Source organism: Molossus molossus, unplaced genomic scaffold (assembly GCF_014108415.1).
Source record: "Molossus molossus isolate mMolMol1 unplaced genomic scaffold, mMolMol1.p scaffold_m16_p_19, whole genome shotgun sequence".
Classification (NCBI taxonomy): domain Eukaryota; kingdom Metazoa; phylum Chordata; class Mammalia; order Chiroptera; family Molossidae; genus Molossus; species Molossus molossus.
The window spans coordinates 28,882,981-28,905,398 of NW_023425354.1; the positions used below are offsets into that span (position 1 = coordinate 28,882,981).

The 22,418-nt window shown below is 40.4% G+C and overlaps 1 protein-coding gene and 1 pseudogene across 3 annotated transcripts in view; one reads left to right on the top strand and one right to left on the bottom strand.

Annotated features, from left to right (window-relative positions):
* Nucleotides 1-4,647, bottom strand: part of FBXL20 (F-box and leucine rich repeat protein 20) — a 63,752-nt gene extending 59,105 nt beyond the window's left edge. For all 3 annotated transcript variants that reach the window (XR_004960314.1, XM_036268236.1, XM_036268235.1), the window contains exon 1: nucleotides 4,534-4,647. The gene's annotated coding sequence lies outside the window, so the exon portion shown is untranslated. The remainder of the gene's footprint in view (nucleotides 1-4,533) is intronic.
* Nucleotides 4,648-17,819: 13,172 nt separating this feature from the next.
* Nucleotides 17,820-18,203, top strand: LOC118633950 (annotated as a pseudogene).
* The last annotated feature ends 4,215 nt before the right edge of the window (nucleotides 18,204-22,418 follow it).

Sequence of the window (22,418 nt, forward strand, 5' to 3'; positions counted from 1 at the left end):
GTAGGGAAGTAGTGGACAGAATGCACTTTCCCCTCAATCTCAGACATTTAAAGAGTAATTGTAATAAATATTTTCTAATAACTATAATAACCTATACCTTACAGATAAATGAAAAGCTCTGTGAGGGCAGGGACCATGACTTTTATGTTTGCCATCATTATTTCCAGGACTGAGTATAGAACCTGATACATGGTAAGAACTCAAGAAATCTAATTAACAGACCTGTTAAAGTAGATGGTGGAATTATTAGGTCATAAAGAAAACTTATATATCAGGCTAGAAATTTGAAACAATCCTGTAGAGATGAGAAACCTAAAGAAATTAAACTCTGGACTAGGAGCAAGGAGATAGCTAAGAATATACTGACATTATATTTCAAGTAAAATATGATGCAGGTCTCTGTAAGATTCCAGGGTCAGTGGAAATTTTTTTTAAATGGAGAAAAAAAAATTTATTTTATCAGATATAAGTATGGCTACACCTGCTTTTCTGTGTATGCTATTTGCTTGGAGAATCATTTTCCACCCTTTCACTTTGAATCTATGCAGCTTAAATGTATTCTGAAAGCAGCATATGAGTGGGTTTTGTTTTCTGATCCAATCTGCTACTCTGTATCTTTTTATTGGTTAATTCAGTCTATTTACCTTTTGGGTAATTATTGATGTATGAGGATTTCCCATAGCCATTTTATCTTTTGTTTTCTGGTAGCTCTGTGTTTCCATTGGTTCTTTTCGTGTCCCTAATTGTTGTTTTCTTTTGGTGATATTCCATACTTTCCCCCTCCATTTCCTCTTTTTTTAAGTTACATGTCTCAGTTTTGTGTTTTTTTGTGTGTGGGGGGGGGGTACCGTTAAGTTAATGAAAAAGGAAGTTTCATGTATCTAGTAGCCCTTTTTCTTTTGAATGCATTTGAGCTCCATCCTTTGCAAATTAAGATCTTTATCCCTTTCAAGTTTTTGTTGTCCCAAATTACACCTGTTTATGCTGTTTACTGGTATCTTACTCATAGTTTTGTGACCTTTTGTTCCTTGTTTCAGTTAGAATAACCCTCTTCTATTTCCTGCAATGAAGGTCTTCTGGTTATAAATTCCCTCAGCTTCTGTGTGTCTGAGAAAGTCTTTATTGCTCCTTCATATCTAAAGGATAACTTTGCTGGATATATTAATCTTGGCTTGTAATGTAATTTCTCTCTTTCAGTAGTGTGAATATTTAGTACCACTCTCTTCTAACGTGTAGAGTTTCTGCTGAGAAGTCCGATGATAACCAAATGGGAGTTCCTTTATAGGTTACTACTTTCTTCTTATCCCTGGCTAAGGACTTGGTAATAGAAGGTGGTTCAACTACCAAGCTTCAGGGCAGCAAACACTATCTTATAATAAAAGTAATGTTATTACCCTGGCCAGGTGGCTCGGTTGGTTGACGTGCTGCCCCATTTACCAAAAGGTTGTGGTTTGGATTCCTGGTCGAGGAGTGTAGAGGAAGCAACTGACTCATATTTCTCTCCCACTCGATGTTTCTCTCTCCCTTCCTCTCTCTCTAAAAATCAATAAAAACATATCCTCAGGTGAGAATTAAAAAACACCACTGCCTGACAATTACATGTTTTAGAAAATTATCTGACATTAAAGAATAATCTGCTTATCAACAATATCTACCCATTGGTGTAAGCTATCAATCACAAAAAAAAGTATATCCTCCTTCTACAACTCTAGATATAAAAAGGAACAAAACTCACACACAGCTGCTGATCTTTTTCCTTGCTTCAGTCTATACAGATTGAATGCTGTTGTCTTTGTGGGAACATGAAGGTATGTGAAGGGAAAAAAGAATGCACAGTATTTTGGGAGGATATGGGAAACAACAGATGTATAGGTAGAGTCTGTTTTCCCATCCTTTGCATCTGAGTTAACATGGTGACTTGATCTGACCAAAAGATTGTGAAGAGAAAAAAAAAGACTATGTTTTTCAAGGCTAAGCTTTAAGAGACACTAAAGCTTTACCCTCTTGAAATACTCCTGCCACCATGTAAGACAGCCCAGGACAAACTTAGGAATAATGAAACCATATGGAAAGACTACCAGCTGACAGTGACACCAAGGTCTCACACTGTAAGTGAGGCCACCTTAGATACTCAAGTCCCAGTCAAGCCACCAGATAACTACAGCCTTATGAGTGACCTTTTCCAGTGGTCAGAAGAAATGCTAGAGTGAACAACTGTTTTAAGCCACTAAATTCTAGTAGTTAACAGCAAAAGCCAGAAAAACATGTCCTATATTTTAAAAGTTTATGGCTCATGATATAAATTTCATAGATTTGAATAAAACTTCATACATATAAAGGTAGCCCAACATAAGTCAAATCTTTCACTGGGAGGAAGATTTTAGGGAGAGATCAAGGATAAAATTTTATAAAGAAATGTACAGTTGAAACTAAATTTTTTAAAACTATTTTTTATAAGTAATTTTTACTGATTATGCCATTCCCTAGCTAAGCCAATACCAAATGTTTTTCTGGTTGGCTGGTTTTCTTGCCAGGATCTAAAAGGAAAAACATTTTTGCATGGCTAAATAAACATAAAACAAAATAAGTCTGTAATTCCTCCACCCAACATCTTGTCCCTAACAGAAATATAGCTACTTTTTAGACGAAAACTACCACCAGTACCTTACCATCTTATGACAAAATTTATTCTAAGAAAGAAATCCCTAGATAAAACACCAAGAATGGTATACATTTAGAAAACAGACACATTCCTTAGTAGGTCAAACTTTCAGCTTTGGACACCTTCTAACATCTGCCTCAATATTCCAAGCTTTCGCCCTGGCCGGTTTGACTCAGCAGTTGGAGCATCGGCCTGTGGACCAGAGAGTCTTAGGTTTGGTTCCTGCTAAGGGCACGTACAAAAAAAAAAAAAAATATATATATATATATATATATATTTTCCAAGCTTTCTTTTATCCTGACTTCTGTTTACTTAACCAAAATCTATCTATTTTCGATCCTCACCCGAGGACATTTTTCCATTTTTTGTTCAGATAGAGTGGGAGGAAGAGAGAGAAACATTGACGTGAAAGGGACACATCGAGTGGTTGCCACCCGCACGACCCAACCAGGACCCAACCAGGACCGGGGACAAACTGCAACCGAGGTACGTGCCCTTAGTGGGAACCGAACCCGGGTCTCTTTGGACCGCAGGCCGACGCTCTAACCGCTGAGCCAAACTGGCCAGGGTTAACCAAAATCTATATCCACTACCAGTTAGTTGCTCTTAGCCTAAAATAAGTATATACTTTTACTCTGTTCTCTGTTGAGTATCTCTGTCACCTACTAAGTTTTAACTGTACCCTGCAACATTCTAGGGCCCTGAGGACTCCATGAACTTAATGAACCACTGGATATGATTGGAATTCATTTTGAAAGCTGCTCATTCCTAGAAATTATAAACAAAAAAGAGGCTATGTAATAAAATCTGGCAAGTGCAGGGATGGAAGTAACCTCACAGAGTGATCTGATCATAAATTCCAAACTGGGCAAGTCATGGTGGGCAGTCATACTCCAGGCCTATAACTTCTTTAGTAAAGCTTGATCTTTGCCTTAAGCAAGCCCTGCCCATTGTTCTTGTGCATCTAGATTACATTTCAGAAATGCCAGAGTAACCCTTTTTTCAGACCCCTCAAAAACATACCCACCCTGAGGGGAGCACGTGATCGTACACCATCTCTATTCACTATAAACCTTGTTAATTATCTATACCCAGTAACGTAAATGTATATCTCTCCATTTTATTCTTCCTACAATCATAGGCATTTCCCTGCCTTGCTTTCTCGCCTCCTGCAATCTATCACCAATAGATTCCTTACTTCCCTTCTATTACAAATGTATTTAAAAACAAAAAATAAAACCCAAAACCTGCAAAACTGCCATTCCCCTGAGCATTGAGATTTTGGTTATAGGCATGTCCTCAGTTTAGCTGAAATAAACTTTAATCTTCTATAGGTATGGAAGTTCCTGTGTTGACAGAAATCTTCCATGCACTACTAAAAATTTCTTTTGAAGTTTGAAGTGAAAGGAAAGAATTGAAAATTTAAAGTAGCGATATAATTACATGTCCTTCTCTCTCCTCCTCCACTTTCCACAGTCCCACTCCATCTAAATACACACAAAAGAATTAAGAAGTAGGTAATACTGCAAGTAATAATGGAGTTTGACTCAGGAGCAGCAGGCATTTAACTGAATTTCATATTCCAAAATGCCACAGGGAATGGTAAATCAAGGGAAAGCAGGGTTTGATTTCCTCATGTAGAAATTCTAGTCAATATGCCAGAAACTGAAAACTGGCAGAATCTGTGGAATTTTCAAAGACATATGTCAGACAGTAATTTTACAATTCACTCACAAACACATTCTAAATCATCTTACTGCTATGGAAATCTCTCCAAAGCAGTAAGATTTTAATGCAGCCACGCTACTTATTTGTAGAAAAAGCATTCCTCTGTTTTAGATAATAGAAGAAACAAATAAAGTACATAGTACCCTAGATATCCTAATGGCATGCCAGAAATTGTATTTTAAATTTAAAAGGAGCCCTGGCCAGTTTGGCTCAGTGGTTGGAGTGACGGCCTGCGGACTGGAGAATCCCGGGTTCAGGTTCCTGCTAGGGGCACACATAAAAAAAAAAAAAAAATTTTTTAAAGGAACCAAAGAAACAATATGTTCAATTAGAACAAAGATTCCTTCCTTGATTCCTTCCTCCCTCCCTCCCTTCTTCCCTTCCTTGGACAAAGATTCTGCAAAGTGAAAAAGAAATAAGTTTGTAAGAAAATTATTTAGGAAAAGTGACACCAAATTAATAGACCAAGGAAATCTATTAGACTTAGCCCATGATATGACCAAAACAATAGTGCTATTATAAACAAGCTAGTTAAAGAAAGGATGCATGATATAGCTAGGCTGGCTGGTATTAATGAATTGATAAATATCTGGAAAGAGGTCTCTAGAACATGCCATGTAACTTAATTGAATTTTTATATAAAAAGTCAACCATGACACCACAGGGTCCTCCTCATTTCTATACTTTACTGAATCTCCTAGGGCAGTGATTTTCAACCAGTGTGTCACAAGAATTTTTAAAACATGCAATACCTGACTATTTAGTCAGGGGCACTGACCTCTTTTTCCTTAGATTGTCCCCCCCCCCCCCAAAAAGGACAACAGTCAAACACAACAATAGCTGTCCTGTGTGACTGCCCTGTCTTGAACCATAAATACATTATCATGTAACAAAGTTGCATCTTTTTGGTCACTTCCCATAATATGGTTACACCTGACTGGTTAATTCTTGGTACCAGAAATCCTTATATATAAAGTATAAAAGTGACACTGATTTTTTAAAAAGTCACTTTGGAGCAAAAAGGGTAAATAATTACTTATTTTAAAAAAATAAACCAATCAAAATTATACCTATTTTTCTGTCAGATCTGCAAAAAATATATTTCTGGTGTCACAGAATTTTAGTAATTAGGTCTGTGTAAGCCATGAGATGAAAAAGGTTGAAAATCACTGCTGTAAGGGCTTCTTCTGACATTGTCTCTTTCTAAATATGCTCTATTTACCAAATTTATATATCATCTACTATTATTCTGCCATGAAATGTATTTAGCTTCCAAATCTATTCTGACTGTATAATTTGATGATAACCTATGTTTAAATAAAGTACATGTAGCCCAGCCGGTGTGGTTCAGTGGTTGAGCATCGACCCATGCACCAAGAGAGGTCACTGGTTCGATTCCTGGTCAGGGCACCTGCCCAGGTTGTGGCCCAAATCCCCAGTGGGGGGCATGCAGGAGGCTGCCAATCAATGTTTTCTCTCACTGATGATTCTATCTCTCTCCCTCTCTCTCTAAAAATCAATAAATAAGAAGAAGAAGAAAAAAAAGAGTACATGTAAATGTAGGATTGGAGAGATACTACTCAGTGTTGAGTCAAGTAGAACAGGACCTTGCATTACTACGTAGAAATTAATGACTACCTCATTTTTTCTACTATATATGTATGTGTGTGTGTATATATATATGTATATATATATTTTTTTAGTTGAAAAAATATTATTAAAATAACCATTCTACCCAAAGCAATCTATAGATCCAGTACAATCCTTATCCAACTTCCAATGGTGTATTTCACAGAACCAGAACAAATAATTCTAGAATTTGTATGAAACCAGAAAAAAAAAATCCTAAATAGCCAAAGCAATCTTGAGAAAGAACAAAACTGGAAGTATCAGACTGATTTCAAACGATACTACAAAGCTATAGTAATCAAAACAATATGGTATTGGAAAAAACATACGCAGACAAATTAAAAATTGAGAGCCCAGAAATAACCCAAACAAATATGGATGCAAATTAGGTCCTCTAACTAATGCATCTATAAATATATTAAAGAAGAAAATATTTAGGCCCACCTTCTTCATCCTTGTGCAATTTTTCTACTAACAAGCAAGGACCTTAAAATCTAAAGTTTTTCTGTCCGTATGCTTATATCACACACGTTACTCAATCAGGAATTGAGTCCTTCCTCCAATTTCGTTCTTTGTCAAGATAAATATATTGGCTATTCTGAGTATCAAGCATTTCCATATGTATTTTATTTTTTTTAGTATTTATTTTTAAACTCATCTTTACTGTTGAATGTATTACAGATGTTTTTCATTTTCCCCCATTGACCCCCTCCTCCCTACTTCCGCTCCCCTCCTGCCTTTCCCCACACTGTTGTCTGTGTCCATTGGTTATGCATATAAATTCTTTGGTTTATTTCTTCCCACCCCCCAAACCCCTTTCCCTTTGAGGTTTGTCAGTTTAGCAACCAATTTGTACTTCTTAATCCCTTCACCTTTTTCACCCATTCCCCTAACCCCCTTCCCATCTGGTAACAAACAAAATGTTCTCTATATCTATGAGAATGTTTCTGTTCTGCCTGTTCATTTTGTAGATTCAGTTGTTGATAAATATGTATTCATTGCCATTTTGTTTGTTCATATATTTTATCTTTTTCTTCAAAAAGACCCTTCAACATTTCATATAATAATGATTTGGTGGTGATGAGCTCCTTTAACTTTTTTTTTGTCTGGGAAACTCTTTATATGGCCATCAATTCTAAATGACAGCTTTGCAGGATAGAGTAATCTTAGTTGTAGGTTCTTGCTTTTCATCACTCTGAATATTTCTTGCCACTCCCTTCTGGCCTGCAAAGTTTCTTTTGAGAAATCAGCTGACAGTCTAATGGCAACTTCCTTGTAGGTAACTAACTGTTTTTCTCTTGCTGCTTTTAATATTCTCTGTCTTGAACCTTTTGCATTTTGATGATGATGTGTCTTGGTGTGGGCCTCTTGGGGTTCATCTTGTTTGGGACTCTCTGTGCTTCCTGGACTGTATGTCTGTTTCCTTCACCAAGTTAGGGAAGTTTTCTGCCATTATTGTTTCAGACAGGTTTTCAATTTCTTGCTCTCTCTCTTCTTCTGGCACCCCCAAGATGCGAATGTTGGCACGCCTGAAGTTGTCCCAGAGGCTCCTTACACTATCCTCATTTTTTTGTATTCTTTTTTCTTTTTTTCTGTTCTGATTGGGTGTTTTTTGCTTCCGTATATTCTAAATTGATGGCCTGCTTTTTGGCTTCACCTACTCTACTACTGAATCTGCATAAATTATTCTTTATTTCAGTTAGTGCCTCCTTTATTTCTGACTGTGCATCCTTCATTTATGACTGGTCCTTTTCTATGCTCTTGAGGCTCTCACTAAGTTCGCTGAGGTTCTCACTAAGTTCATTGAGCATCCTTATAAGCAGTATTTTGAACTCAGCATCTGTTAGGTTGCTTATCTTCATTTCGCTTAGTTTTTTTCCTGGGGTTTCGTTCTGTTCTTTCATTTGGGACTTGTTTCTTTGTCTCCTCATTTTGGCTGCCTCCCTGTGTTTGTTTCTATGTATTTCTTAACCAGAGGTATGGGGCTAGCTGAGACCAGATGCTGCTTGTTTGAAAGAATTTAGGAAAACCTGAAGCAGGATCCAAGATAGGCCAATCCTATGGTAAAGCAACTGGCAACAGCTTGGGTGAGCCTGAAAGTTGGGTGGGGGGCAATGCCTCAGGGAATCATGGGGGGGGGGGGCAAACAGTGTGAGCCAAGTTGCTGGAGTCCCAGGTATGGTGGCTGTCTGCCATCCCAGGGAAGGACTCACCAAAGGAACAAAAGCCTCTGACAGCAAGTCTGTCCTGGAGAAAGCCCCCTCTCCAATGCCAAACAGCTCAGTTCTTCCCTGTATGTCTCTGGCGCCCCTCAAGCTGCTTCCCCTCTGAGCTTAGAGGGAGCAAGTCTGAGTAAGTCCGTGCGCGGGCCCTTTAAGAGGAGCTGCCTGGGGCTCCGGCTGCCTCAGCCTCCCTGAGCCTCAGTTCCCGCTGGTTTTTCCAGCCAGAAGTTATGGGGACTTCTCTTCCTGGCACTGGAACCCTGAGTGGGACGCCTGGTGTGAGACGGGGACCCCTCAGTCATCGGGAAGGACCTTCCCAGCCGAGGTATCCTCCTAATTTTTATCCGCCACACGTAGGTGTGGGACCAGCCTGTCGCACCTCCATTCCTCCTACCAGTCTCGATGCAGCTGCTTCTTTAATTTTGTAGTTGTAGAACTTCCATTCAGCTTGATTTCAGGCGGCTTTGAATGATGGTTGTTCTGTAGTTTAGTTGTAAACTTTGACGTGGTTGTGGGAGGACAAGATACCGCGTTTACTTACGCCGCCATCTTGACTGGAAGTCCCTATATATTTTTAACTTTTCCTCAAATGCTCTAACATCTGTCACTGTCTATCATTATTTTCCATATGCTCAAACCCATCAGACACTATTTTTTCCTAGAGCCATACCTTCCTAAAATCCTTTGTTCTTTCTTTCGCTTCACCCTGTTAAGGGATTCTCTAGACTGTACACAGCTGTCATCTTGAGCTCTCCCTTGGCTTTTCTCTTTGACTGAATTCCACTTCTTGGACCTGATTTCTTCTCCCTTGCTATTTAAGAGCACATGTCCTAATAACTTACTTTTTTTGTTGTTTGTTTGGATTTTTTTTTGTTTTTTTTTTTATCCTCACCCAAGGACATTTTTCCATTTTTTGCTCAGGTAGAGTGGGAGGGAGAGAGAGGAACAGAGAGAGAGAGAAACATCGATGTAAAAGGAACACATCGAGTGGCTGCCACCCGCACAACCGACCAGGGCCGGGGACAAACTGCAACCGAGGTACGCGCCCTTAGCGGGAACCGAACCCGGGTCTCTCAGGACCGCAGGCCGACGCTCTAACCGCTGAACCAAACTGGCCAGGGCCTTACTTTTATTTTTAATAGTTTATTTATTTTTAGAGAGAGAGGGAGAAGAAAGAAACGTAGATGTGAGAGCAAAACATCAATAAACTGCCTCCTGGCCCTGACCAGTTTGGCTCAGCAGTAGAGCATCGGCCCACAGACCAATGAGTCACGGGTTTGATTCTGGCCAAGGGCATACATCTCGGTTGTGGTTCGGCCCGGGCCATGGCTGGGGTTGTGCAGGAGGCAACCAGTTGATGTGTCCCTCACTTGTCGATGTTTCTCTCCCTCACTCTATCTGAAGATAAACAGGAAAATATCCTCGGGTGAGGATTAAAAAAATAATAAATACTACTACTACTACTAATAATAAAAATAGGCTGCCTCCTGCAAGCCCCCCCACCAGGAATCGAGCCTGCAGCCTGGGCGTGTACCCCAACTGGAAAGTAAACCAGCAACCTTTCAGTGCATGGGAAGATGCCCAACTGACAGCCATACTGTCCAGGGCATTACTTACTTTTTAAAAAAAGGCTCATGAGCTCTGGCCAGTGTGGCTCAATCCCATGCATTGAGAGGTTGTTGGTTCAGTTCCAGGTCAAGGCACCTGTCCGGGTTTCAGGTTTGATCCCGTGGGGCGCTTACAGGAGACAGCCGATTGATGTCTCACTCTCATATCGACATTTATCTCTGTCTCCCCCGCTTCCTCTCTTTCTAAAAATAAAAAATATATATTAAATAAACAATTTTAAAAAATCATGAGAACTGAAATTTTGGAGTCACTTGCATGTCTAAAAATATCTTTATTCTATACTCACATTTGACTCATAATTTGGCTGGAAATAAAATTATAGGTTGTAAATCCTTTCCACTGAAAATGTGGCTTTATGCAATTCTATCTTCCTATGTTACTGCTCTGCTATATAATTCCATTCTTGTTACTGGAAAGGAAACCTGGCCCTTGTCAGGTCTGCCTAGGGCCAGTCTGCAGTGTATGGGTTTCTTGACTTCGTGCAGGAAAAATTTCACAACACAAGTCCAGGTGAATTTTAGAGAACATTTATTAAAGCTGGGGACAGCCCTGGCTGGTTTTTCTCAGCGGTTAGAGCGTCGGCCTGTAGTCCAGAGAGACCCAGGTTCGGTTCCTGCTAAGGGCACGTACCTTGGTTGCAGTTTGTCCCCTGCTCTGGTTGGGTCGTGCAGGTGGCAGCCACTCGATGTGTCCCTTTCACGTCAATGTTTCTCTCTCCCCCCCTCCCATTCTATCTGAACAAAAAAGGAAAAATGTCCTTGGGTGAGGATTAAAAAAAAAAGCTGGGGACAATCAAACAAAAAAGGGCTGGGTAAATGAGCCTAGGCTAGTCTGCTTTGGCTCACTAAGAAGTCAGAGAAAAGGGGGCCTTGGGGACAAGTTCAGGAGGTTTGCCTGGGATGAACTGCCACCGCCCACCGCTGCCTTGGTTGCAAGTCTCATGTGGTCCCTTAGAGTCTAGGAGATGCATGCCTGTGGGGGAAGAAAAGGGGGGGCATGCTCCTGAGGAGAGGAGCATGTGCTGGGTCATTTGTCTTGAGGGTTTTATTTCTCCCTTGCAGCTGGGAATTGTAGGGGAGCTCTCTCAGAGGAGGGTTTCAAAAGAATATTCGTCAGTTTTCTAGGTGTGCTCCTTTAGGGTTCTGGTCCTCATTGACTGGTCAGTGTCAGGGCAGGGAGTAGTTAGTCATTACAGCTAGTGTTGGTGTTGCCTACTTGGTTTTGCTGCTTTTCTGGGTCTGGAGCTTAAATAAAACAGAGGCCTAGATGTTATTTCTAGGGAGGTGACCTTCTGTATCTGCTGTCAATTGCTTTGTCAGTTTGTTCAGCTATCTGTGTCAATTTCTCTATTCCACTAGTCCTGGCTCACTGGCCTGTCTCATTCTGACTTGTCCTTTGAATGTAACCTTTAGTTACACTTTCTAAAAGTTTTTAGTATAGTCTTTGTATCCTCAGTTTACTAAAAGTTCATGATCAAGATTCCTGGTCTGCATCTTTACTACTCTTTCAATATGCAAATCTATGATTTAATTTGGAAAAGGCTTTGGACTTTTTTTTGTATTATTTTTCACTGTTTTCTCTGTCTCACTTTTTTTTAATCCTCACCAGAGGACATTTTTCCATTTTTGTTCAGATAGAGTGGGAGGGAGAGAGAGAGAGAGAGGGAGAGGGAGAGGGAGAGAGGGAGAGAGGGAGAGAGGGAGAGAGGGAGAGAGAGAGAAACATCAATGTAAAAGGGACACATCAACTGGCTGCCTCCTGCACAACCCCAACCAGGGCCAGGGACAAACTGCAACTGAGGTATGTGTCCTTAGCAGGAACCAAACCCGGGTCTCTCTGGACCATGGGCTGACGGTCTAACCACTGAGCAAAACGGCCAGGGCTGTCCTCTCACTTTTAAATCTTATTAGTCAAACAGTGGACCTCTTGGTCTATCGTTAATTTTTAAATATTTTTTCTTGCCCTGGCCAGTTTAGCTCAGCAGTTAGAGCGTCGGCCGGCAGACCAAAGGGTCTCAGGTTTGATTCCTGGTCAAGGGCATGTACCTGGGTTGCAGATTCGATCCCCAGGCCCAATGGGCCCCAGGTGGAGTTGTGCTGGAGGCAACCAATCAGTATGTCTCTCTCACATATTTTTCTCCCTCCCTCCCTCCCTCCCTCTCTTTTCCACTCTGTATTAAAAAAATAAATAAAAACATGAAAAAATATCTTTGGGTGAGGAGTAACAATAAAAAATAAAAGTATTTTTTTTCTCCTATGTCCCTCATTTAATATTTTTGTTCTGATTTCTAGGAAATTACTTCAACTTTACTTTCCATCTCTCTAATAAATTTTTTTTTTTGAGGGGGAGGGATAATTTTTATTTCCAAGAGTTATTTGTTATTTGCTGATTTTCAAAATTGCATCTTGTTCTTCTGAAGATACAACACTGCATTTATTAGTGATTAATACCCCTTCTTCCCCTCTATCCCACCCAAGTTTTTTTCCCTCTGCTCTCTGCCTTGTTTCTTTATGTTTGTTTGCTCTTTCAATTTGGAGGCTTTTCTCAACTATCTGGTCATCCTTGGCTGTCTATTACTGTTCATAGCATTAAGATGCAAAATGGTCCTGGCTGGTTTTGCTCAATGTTAGAGCGTTGGCCCTCGGATCAAAGAGTCACAGGTTCAATTCCAGTCCAAGGCACGTACCTTGGTTGTGGTTTGGTCCCCAGCATTGATATCTGTCTGTCTCTTTCTCCCTCCCTATCCCCCACCACTCTGAAGATAAATACAAAAATATTCTCAGGTGAGGATTAAAAAAAGAAGCAAAATGAAAGCCCATTGTGATTTCAAAGACCCAGCAATCTACATGTCTATTTTCATTTAATATCTTGGCTCAATACCCCTATCTTTTTCATGGATATGATGTTCCTGGAGACAGAACCCTCAGCTTCCACTTTTTTTTTTAAATCCTCACTCAAGGACATTTTTTCATTTTTTGTTCAGATAGAGTGGGAGGGAAGGAGAAACATCGATGTGAAAGGGACACATCAAGTGGTTGCCACCTGCACGACCCAACCAGGGCCAGGGACAAACTGCAACCGAGGTATGTGCCCTTAGTGGGAACTGAACCCAGGTCTCTCTGGACCACAGGCCAATGCTGTAACTGCTGAGCCAAACCGGCCAGGGCGAGCTTCCACTTTCTTAAAGAAAAAAGTCAATCCCAAATTCCTAGAAGGGGAAGTCGTGTGCATAGGACTCAACCACTTAGCATAAGGCTTTCAACCATTATCTATTTTTAATCTCAAGCTTCATTCTTGTCTTTTCAGACTTTTTGCTACTCAGTGTTGAGTCTTTTAATAAATTTTGTAGGGTAAACTTGCTTTTCCCTAAGAACAATCCAGGGTGTACCTTCCTCCATTTGGCTAAATCACTTAACACTCTTCTATCCATTTTTTATCTTCTAAAACTAGCTGAAATTTCTCATCTAAAGATCATGGTTTCTTCTTCCACTCATTTTTGTCCCTGTGGTCTTATGCCTCGTTTCATTCCTTTACTATAATTTTAGTGCTATTTGAAAAAAAAAAGGAAATAGAAATATTGAGTGAAACCTCCATGTTTACCCAAAATTCTCATGTATGAGATGTCTTGGGTAAAATTATAAGAATATTTACTAAATGTGTGAAGACCACAGAACTCATGAATATAAATAATACTTTGGACAACAGAATAAAGACTCAATATGACTTTGAAAGGATAGTATTACATAAATACAAAACAGGAAACTTAGTTTTACAAAAAACTTAGGGAGTTTTAGTTTATCATGAGTCAGTTATCTAACTTTATGTAAACATTAAAAAAAAGAAAAAGTATAACTTTATTTATTTTTATTTTTTTTAAATAACGAAAGGGCGCCCTTCCCAGTTTGGCTCCGCGGTTAGAGCATTGCCGGCCCACAGACTGGAAAGACCCAGGTTTGGTTCCCGCTAAGGGCACATACCTGGGTTGCAGTTTGTCCCCGGCCCTGGCTGGGGTCATGTGGGTGACAGCCACTCTATGTGCTTCTCTCACATCAATGTTTTTCTTTCCCTCCCTCCCTCCTGCTATATCTGAAGATACATGCAAAAATGTCCTTGGGTGAGGAAAAGAAAGAAAGAGAGAAAGAATGAAAGAAAGGGCAAAGATTTGTGGAAATACAAGGTGGGATCGATTTATTTGGTATCACAGGGAAGCAAAGATTTCACTTAAGAGGTGATTTTTTTTTTAATCCTCACCCGAGGATATTTTTTTCCATTCATCTTCAGATAGAGTGGGAAGAAGGGAGAGAAAGAAAAAGAGAAACATTGATGTGTAAGAGACAAATCGACTGGTTGCCTCCTGCACACCCTGACAAGGGTGGGGACCGAACCACAACCAAGGTACGTACTCTTGACTGCAATCAAATCTATGACTCTTTGGTCTGTGGGCCGGCGCTCCAACAGCTAAGCCAAACCAGCCAGGGCTTAAAAAGTGATTTAAAAAATAAACATGATTTGCCCAGCCAGTGTGGCTCAGTGGTTGAGCATCAAATCATGCACCAAGAGGTCAACGATTTGGTACCCAGTCAGGGGACATGCCCAGGTTGTGGGCCAAATCCCCAGTGGGGGACATGCAGGAGGCAGCCAATCAATGTTCTCTCTCATCGATGTTTCTGTCTCTCTCTCCCTTTCCCTTCCTCTCTCTCTAAAATCAATAATAATAAAAAAAAAATTGATACCAGAGCAGGAGGAAGGGAAAGGGAGGGAGAGAAACACTGATGTGAGAGATACACTGATCGATTGCGTCCTGCATGTGACCTGACTGGGGACTGAACCCACAACCTAGGCATGTGCCCCAACAGGGAACTGAACCCGTGACCTCCCAGTGCATGAGACTATGCTCCAACCAACCAGCCACACCAGCCAGGGCAAAAAAGTATAATTTTAGAACACATTAATGGGAAGGCCCATACCAAGGGAGAAACCTATTCTGAGTGGTTAACAACTCTAATGTCACATTTAATAAAGGAAACTGACTAAATATCATGTAGAAGATGGATCCCAAGATACTAAGAGATTCTAAAACTAAGTATTGGGAAAAATGGTAAAGATAAGAGGAATATTCAAAGTCTTTTTTTTTTTCTTCCTTAAATCCTCACCTAAGGACATTTTTTTTGCATTACTCTTCAGATAGAGTTCAAGGGAGAGAGGAAGGAAGAGAGACGGGGAAACATTGATGGGAGAGAGACATATTGAGTGGCTGCCACCCAAACGACCCCAACTGGGCCAGGGACAAACTGTAACCAAGGCATGTGCCCTTAGCGGGAACCCCGGGACTCTCTGGTCCCCAGGCCAACACTCTAACCGCGGAGCCAAACTGGCCAGGGCGGAATATTCAAAGTCTTAAATGAAAGAACATTACAGTTGATATTGAATGTCTGACCAATTGTCCTTTAGAACCAAGTAGTTCTACATTATTCCAGATAGCCAACCTAGAAGAATGGAGACAATGTATATTAAGACAGATTTGGCTTCAATAAATTTGTAAAGCTGTGAGGTCTGACTGGTCAGTCAGCCTTCTCAGTATCAGGGATGTCAGAGTAGATTCTTCCACTGAGAAGGAACTTGAACTAGATGACATTAAATTTCATACCACTAAAAGAACCAATAGAAACAAACCAAGAGACAAAAAGGTCATTATATAATGTTAAAGGGGTGAATTCATTAAGAAGATATAACCACTATAAATATTTATGCACCCAACATTGTAGCACCTCAATATATAAAGCAAATACTTATAGTACCAAAAGGAGAAATAAACGGCAATATGACAGTAGCAGGGGATTTTAATACCTTACTCTCAACAATGGACAGAACTTCCACAAAGAGAATCAATAAGGAAATAAAAGATTTGAACAGTACTGTAGAGCAAAAGTATCTTACAGGTGTACATAGAACATTTCATCTGACACAAGCAGAATACACATTCTCTGGGAGAGAACATGTTAGGCCACAAAATAAATCTCAATAAATCAAGTAAAAAAAGAAATAATACCAAGCATCTTTCCTAATTACAATGGTATTCCGATGTGTGTTTTCCAACATCATCAAACAATTCTCTAGTCCTTAACAGACACTGAGTGAGTGTCCTACCAATTTAACTCAATTTGACACCATCTATCAGTTTGTGGCATTTTAATTTACCCCAATGCCCAGATCAGCAATGCCCTTGAAAATAATACCTTGCATTGTTGGTAAACTAGAACAGATCTCTTTTTCAAAGTGTTGTTAATTGTCTTCACCTGTCTGGTAAATCCTTGGAAAACCAACTCAAAAGGCTTGTCTTCATTTTACCCAACTGAAAGGGGACCTGGTGCTAAATAAACTACGCCACTTTGTCCAAAACATTTACAGGCAAATGTTTTAGTCACTGCTGCCCATGGAGCAAACAATGGGCCAACCAAAGAACTTGGAATGAAAGGGCCAGAATAAGCCCTGGCTGGTTTGGCTCAGTGGTCAGAGCATTGGCCTGTGGACCAAAGAGTCTCAGGTTCAATTCTGGTCAAGGGCATGTACCTCGGTTGCGGTTTAATCCCTGGCCCTTGTCATGGTCATCTGAAAGCAACCAATCAATCAGTGTTTTTCTCTCTCTTCCTCCCACTCTATCTGAAAATCAATGGAAAAATATCTTTAGGTGAAGATGAAAAAAATAAAAAGAAAGGGCCAGAATGAGATGTCCATATGGGCACTGAGAGCTCCCATATATTCCTGGGAATCTAGAAGGCCACATGCATGCCCAGGGTTGTGCACATGTCCAGAAAAGATGTCAGAAGACCTTAACCTGTCACCTCTAGCTGATCTTTTTTTTTTTCTTTTCTTTTAATCCTCACCCAGGGATATTTTTTCCATTGATTCTTAAACAGACTAGAAGGGAGGAAAAGAGAGAGAAACATTGATGTGAGAGAAGCACATCAACTGGTTCCTTCCTGTACAACCCCGACCAGGGCTGGGGGATCGAACCTGCAACCCATACACGTGACCTTGACCAGGAATCAAACTCGAGATCCTTCAGTCTGTGGGCAGACATCCTAACCACTGAACAAAACAGGCCAGGGCACCTTTGGCTGATCTTGAAGCTCTGCAGAAACAGGAAGTGAAGGCTAAGTAAGGCATAATTGTAAACTGGCTGAGCATTGAAGGCATTCCCTAACATGTACAAAAACCCCCCACAACTCTCAATAAAGAGAATTTTTAGTTGCAGGTATTTAAGAAAATCTCTGCTAAAATCATTTAGCTGATTACGAAGCTAATGGAACAGAGGTTTTGGTGGCCACACAAGACAAAAAATGCACATTTTACAGAATTAGTTCAAAAATACACTGAACGAATAATACTACAATAAGCAGCATTAACAAACATGGATTTGATTTAACAAATAAATATGATTTTTAGAGTTGACACATTTTAATATTCAAAATGTCCAATTTTTAACAAAAATCACAATGCATGCAAAGAAGTAATTTGCAAATAATATATACAAGGGTCTAGTATCCAAAATAAACAGCTCTTACAACTCAACAATAAAAGTACAAATAACCCAGTTTAAAAATGTGCAAAGAATTTGAACAGAATTTCTCCAAAGAAGATCTACAAAGGGTCATAAAGTACATAAGATGCTCAACATCACTAATTATTAAGGAAATACAAACAAAAACCACCTCACACCCACCAGGATGCTATAATTTAAAAAAAGGAAAACTGTTGGCAAGGATATGAAGAAATTTAAACCACTGTACATAGCTGGTGAAATGTAAAACAGTACAGCTGCTGTGAAAAAGTTTGGCAGCTCTACACAATGTTAAACATAAAACTACAACATGACCCAGCAATTCCACTCCTAGGTACATACCCAAAAGAGAGCCCTTTCCCTGACTGCTTGAAGATCGGCCACCTTCATGAACAACACAGTAACTATCTAGAGTAGGAAGTTTATGACCAACAGACTACTTCAGTGAAAACAAATGGTCACTGAAATCCTTCACTGGGAAGGCAACAGTACCCATGACAGAAATTCAGGAAAAACTAGCCAACATGTATAAGACCACACCAGGTGTTATCTTTGTATTTGGATTAAGGATCCATTTTGGTGGCAGCAAAACAACTGGCTTTGGTATGATTTATGATATGCAAAGAAAAATGAACCCAAACATAGACTTGCAAGACACAGCCTAGATGAGAAGAAGATGACCTCAAGAAAACAGAGAAAGGAACACAAGAACAGAATGAAGAAAGTCAGGGGGACTATAAAGGCCAATGTTGGTACTGAAAAAAAGGAGTAAAGATTCTTCAGTGATTTTATCTGTGGTGATCGTGCAGATTTTTCATGAGAGGATTAATAAACTGAGAACTTAAAAAAATAATTGAAAACAGGTTTCAAACACATCCTTGTTTATAAGAATATTCATAACACTATTTACAATCCTGGTGGAAACCACTCAAATATCTGTTGTCAACAGATGAGTACATAAACAAAATATAGTATATCCATACAATGGATTATTCAGCCATAAAAAAGAACAAGGTACTGATACACGTTGCAACATAAAAATATCCTGAAACATGCTAAGTAAAGAAGCCAGTCACAAAAGACTACATACTATTGCAATTCATATGGAAGTCCAGAAAAATCTAGAGAGACAGAAACTACATTAGTGGTTGCTTAGGACAAGGGGATTGGAGGATAGGGGGTAACAGGGAAAGAATACAAGTTTCGCCCTGGCTGGTTTGGCTCAGCGGTTAGAGCGTCGTCCTGCGGTCCAGAGAGACCCGGGTTTGGTTCCCGCTAAGGGCACGTACCTCGGTTGCAGTTTGTCCCCGGCCCTGGTTGGTTATGCAGGTGGCAGCCACTCTATGTGTCCCTTTCACATCGATGGCTCTCTCTCTCTCTCTCTCTCTCTCTCTCTCTCTCTCCCCCTCCCACTCTATCTGAAAAAAAAAAAATGGAAAAAAAAAAAATGTCCTCGGGTGAGGATAAAAAAAAAAAGAAAGAAAGGATACAAGTTTCTTTCCGAAGTGTAAAAAATGTTCCAGAATTGACTGTGGTGATGGTTTGCATATATCTGAGCTTACACTAAAAGCCACTGAATTGTACACTATAAAAGGGAGAACTTTTCTATAATATAAATTATATCTCAATAAAAAGATATTCATAGATAAAAATAAATTTACAGTAGACCTATCCTCATAATAAAAGTTGAAAAGACAACAAAGGAATATCTTTAGAATGCTGAGGGAAAGTAAATGTAATGGAGAACTTTGTACCCAGCTAACCCCAGATGATCCCAGCAGTGAGAAGAAAGAAGACTCTTTCACGTATAATTAGGTGAGTTCACCACCCACAGATTCACTGTAAAAGAACTTTTCAGCCCAACTGGTGAGGTTCAGTGGTTGACCATCAAACCATGCACAAAGAGGTCGCCAGTTCAATTCCAGATCAGGGCACATGCCCATGTTGTGGGCTAAATCCCCAGTGGGGGGACATACAGGAGGAGGTAAACTGATGTTCTCTCTCATCGATGTTTCTATCTCCCTCTCCCTTCCTCTCTCTCTAAAAATCAATGAAGAAAAAAATATTTAAACTTTTTAAAAAGATGTACTACTTTAAGAAAAGTGAACCAGGTACTTTTGCTTCTACTCACAGGAACGATGAACCAGATTATTCTCATAAACCCTCTAAAAGTTAGGTTTACCACTAAACTTGGGTCTCACCACTAAAAAGTTGGGTGAGATATTAAAAGTAATGATAATAATAACAGACATTTTTTAAAGCGTGGAAGAGCAAAAATAACTCAGTATAAAGAACTACCAGTCCAAAATCTAGAATGTGAAAACCCAAATGAAGCCAGCCCAGTACCCAAGAATAAAACATTTTAATTTTTTATTCTTTATTCCTCATCCGAGGATATTTTTCTATTTATCATCAGACAGAGTGGGAGGGAGGGAGAGAGAGACAGACAGAGAGAAACATCGAGGTGATAGAGCCACATCGACTGGTTGCCTCCCACACAACCCAATCAGGGCCGAGGAAGAAGTGCACCAAGGTACGTGCCCTTGGCCAGTCGAACCCATGACTCACTGGTCTGCGGGCCAACTCTCCAACCGCTGAACCAAACCGGCCACGGATAAAACAACTTTTATATCAATAATATTAGATAACATTTAATTTAAGGATAAAATAATTAAGAGTCAAAGAGGTATTTCTATAGATACAGAAATAATTCACCAAGAAAATAAAATTTAGCCCTGGCCAGGGTGGCTCAGATGGTAGGAGCATCGTCCTATACACGGAAAGGTTGTGGGTTTGATCCTCAGCCTGGGTTGGGCACATGGGGCAGCAACCAATCAACGTCTCTGTCTCCCTGTCTCTTCCTCTCTCTCCCTTGCTCCCTCCCTTCCAGTCTCTCAAAAAAAGATCAATGGAAAAATATCCTCAGGTAAGGATTAACAAAAAACAAACAAACAAAAAGAAAAAGGAAAGTCTAGTTCCTGCCTTAGTTTTTCTTAGACTTTAATTTGATCATTTCCTTTTTTTATAATCCTTTTTTAAATTTTTTTTTTTTTTTTTTTTTTTTAGCCCTGGCCAGTTTGGCTCAGCGGTTAGAGCATCGGCCTGCAGTCCAGAGAGACCCAGGTTCGGTTCCCACTAAGGGCACGTACCTAGGTTGCAGTTTGTCCATGGCCCTGGTTGGGTCGTGCGGGTGGCAACCACTCAATGTGTCCCTTTCACATCGATGTTTCTCTCTCTTTCTCTCTCTCTCCCCCTCCCACTCTATCTGAACAAAAAAATGGAAAAAAATGTCCTCAGGTGAGGATAAAAAAAAAAAAAAATTTTTTTTTTTAATTTTTAAGAAAGAGAAGGGAGAGGGAGAGAGAGAGAGAAACATCAATGAGAGAACACTGACTGGCCGCCTCCTGCATATCCCCCACAGGGGATCAGGCCCACAACCTGGGCATGTGCCCTGACCAGGAGTCGAACCAGCAACCTTTTGGTGAATGGGTGGACGCTCAACCGCTGAGCCACACCAGCCAGACAGAACATTTGCTTTCTATAAAATAGCAGAAAAAAAGCCCAGCCAGTGTGGCTGAGTGGTTGAATGTTGACCCATGCATCAAGAGGTTGCTGGCTCGATTCCAGGTCAGGACAGGTGTCCAGGTTGTGGGCCCGATCCAGGTCAGGACAGGTGTCCAGGAGGCATGCAGGAAGCGGTCAATCGATGTTCTCTCTTATTGATGTTTCTATCTCTCTCTCCTTCTCCCTTCCTCTCTTTAAAAAATCAATAAAGAGCCCTGGTCGGTTTGGCTCAGCGGTTAGAGCGTCAGCCTGCGGTCCAGAGAGACCCGGGTTCGGTTCCCGTTAAGGGCACGTACCTCGGTTGCAGTTTGTCCCCAGCCCTGGTCGGTCATGCGGGTGGCAGCCACTCGATGTGTTCCTTTCACATTGATGTTTCTCTCTCTCTCTCTCTCCCTCCCACTCTACCTGAACAAAAAATGAAAAAATGTCCTTGGGTGAGGATTAAAAAATAAATAAATAAATAAATAAAAATAAATAAATAAATAAAGAAAAAAATAAAATAAAATAAAATAGCAGAAAACTATCCTGTACTTAAAACACAATAATGCTGGTTCTTCCCAGTCAGGGCACATGCCCAGGTTATGGGCCCAGTCCCCAGTGGGGGGCATGCAGGAGGCGGCCAATAGATTTGGGTTTTTTTGTTTTTGTTTTTTTAATTATCCTCACCCAAAGACATTTTTCCATTTTTGTTCAGATAGAGTGGGAAGGAGAGAGAGGAAGAGAGAGAGAGAGAAACATCGATATGAAAGGGACACATCGAGTGGCTGCCTCCCGCACAACCCCAACCGGGGCTGGGGACAAACTGCAACCGAGGTACGTGCCCTTAGTGGGAACTGAACCCAGGTCTCTCTGGACCGTGGGCCGATGCTCTAACCGCTGAGCAAAATCAGCCAAGGCCAATAGATGTTTTATCTAATCGATGTTTCTATCTCTCTCTCCCTCTCTCTAAAAATCAATAAAGAAAATAATATTTTTAAAGTATGTTTACAGTTGTATGTGTATTTTCCAGTGTATGGAATATAATAATTAATAAATAATAATACAAGAATAAACTCTGGCCCTGGCCGGTTTGGCTCAGCGGTTAGAGCATCAGCCTGCGGTCCCAAGAGACCCAGGTTCGGTTCCCGCTAAGGGCATGTACCTTGGTTGCAGTTTGTCCCCAGCCCTGGTTGGTCGTGTGGGTGGCAGCCACTCGATGTGTCCCTTTCACATCGATGTTTCTCTCTCTCTCTCTCTCTCTCTTCCTCTCTCTCCCTCCCACTCTACCTGAACAAAAAATGTCCTCGGGTGAGGATAAAAAAAAAAAAAAAAAAAAAAGAATAAACTCTGTATTTCATGTACTCACAAACTGTAAATCTACTTTTGCCCCGCCCGGTATAATGAATTCCTGGAACTACTGGTGAAAGAGTTACTTTCCTGTTCC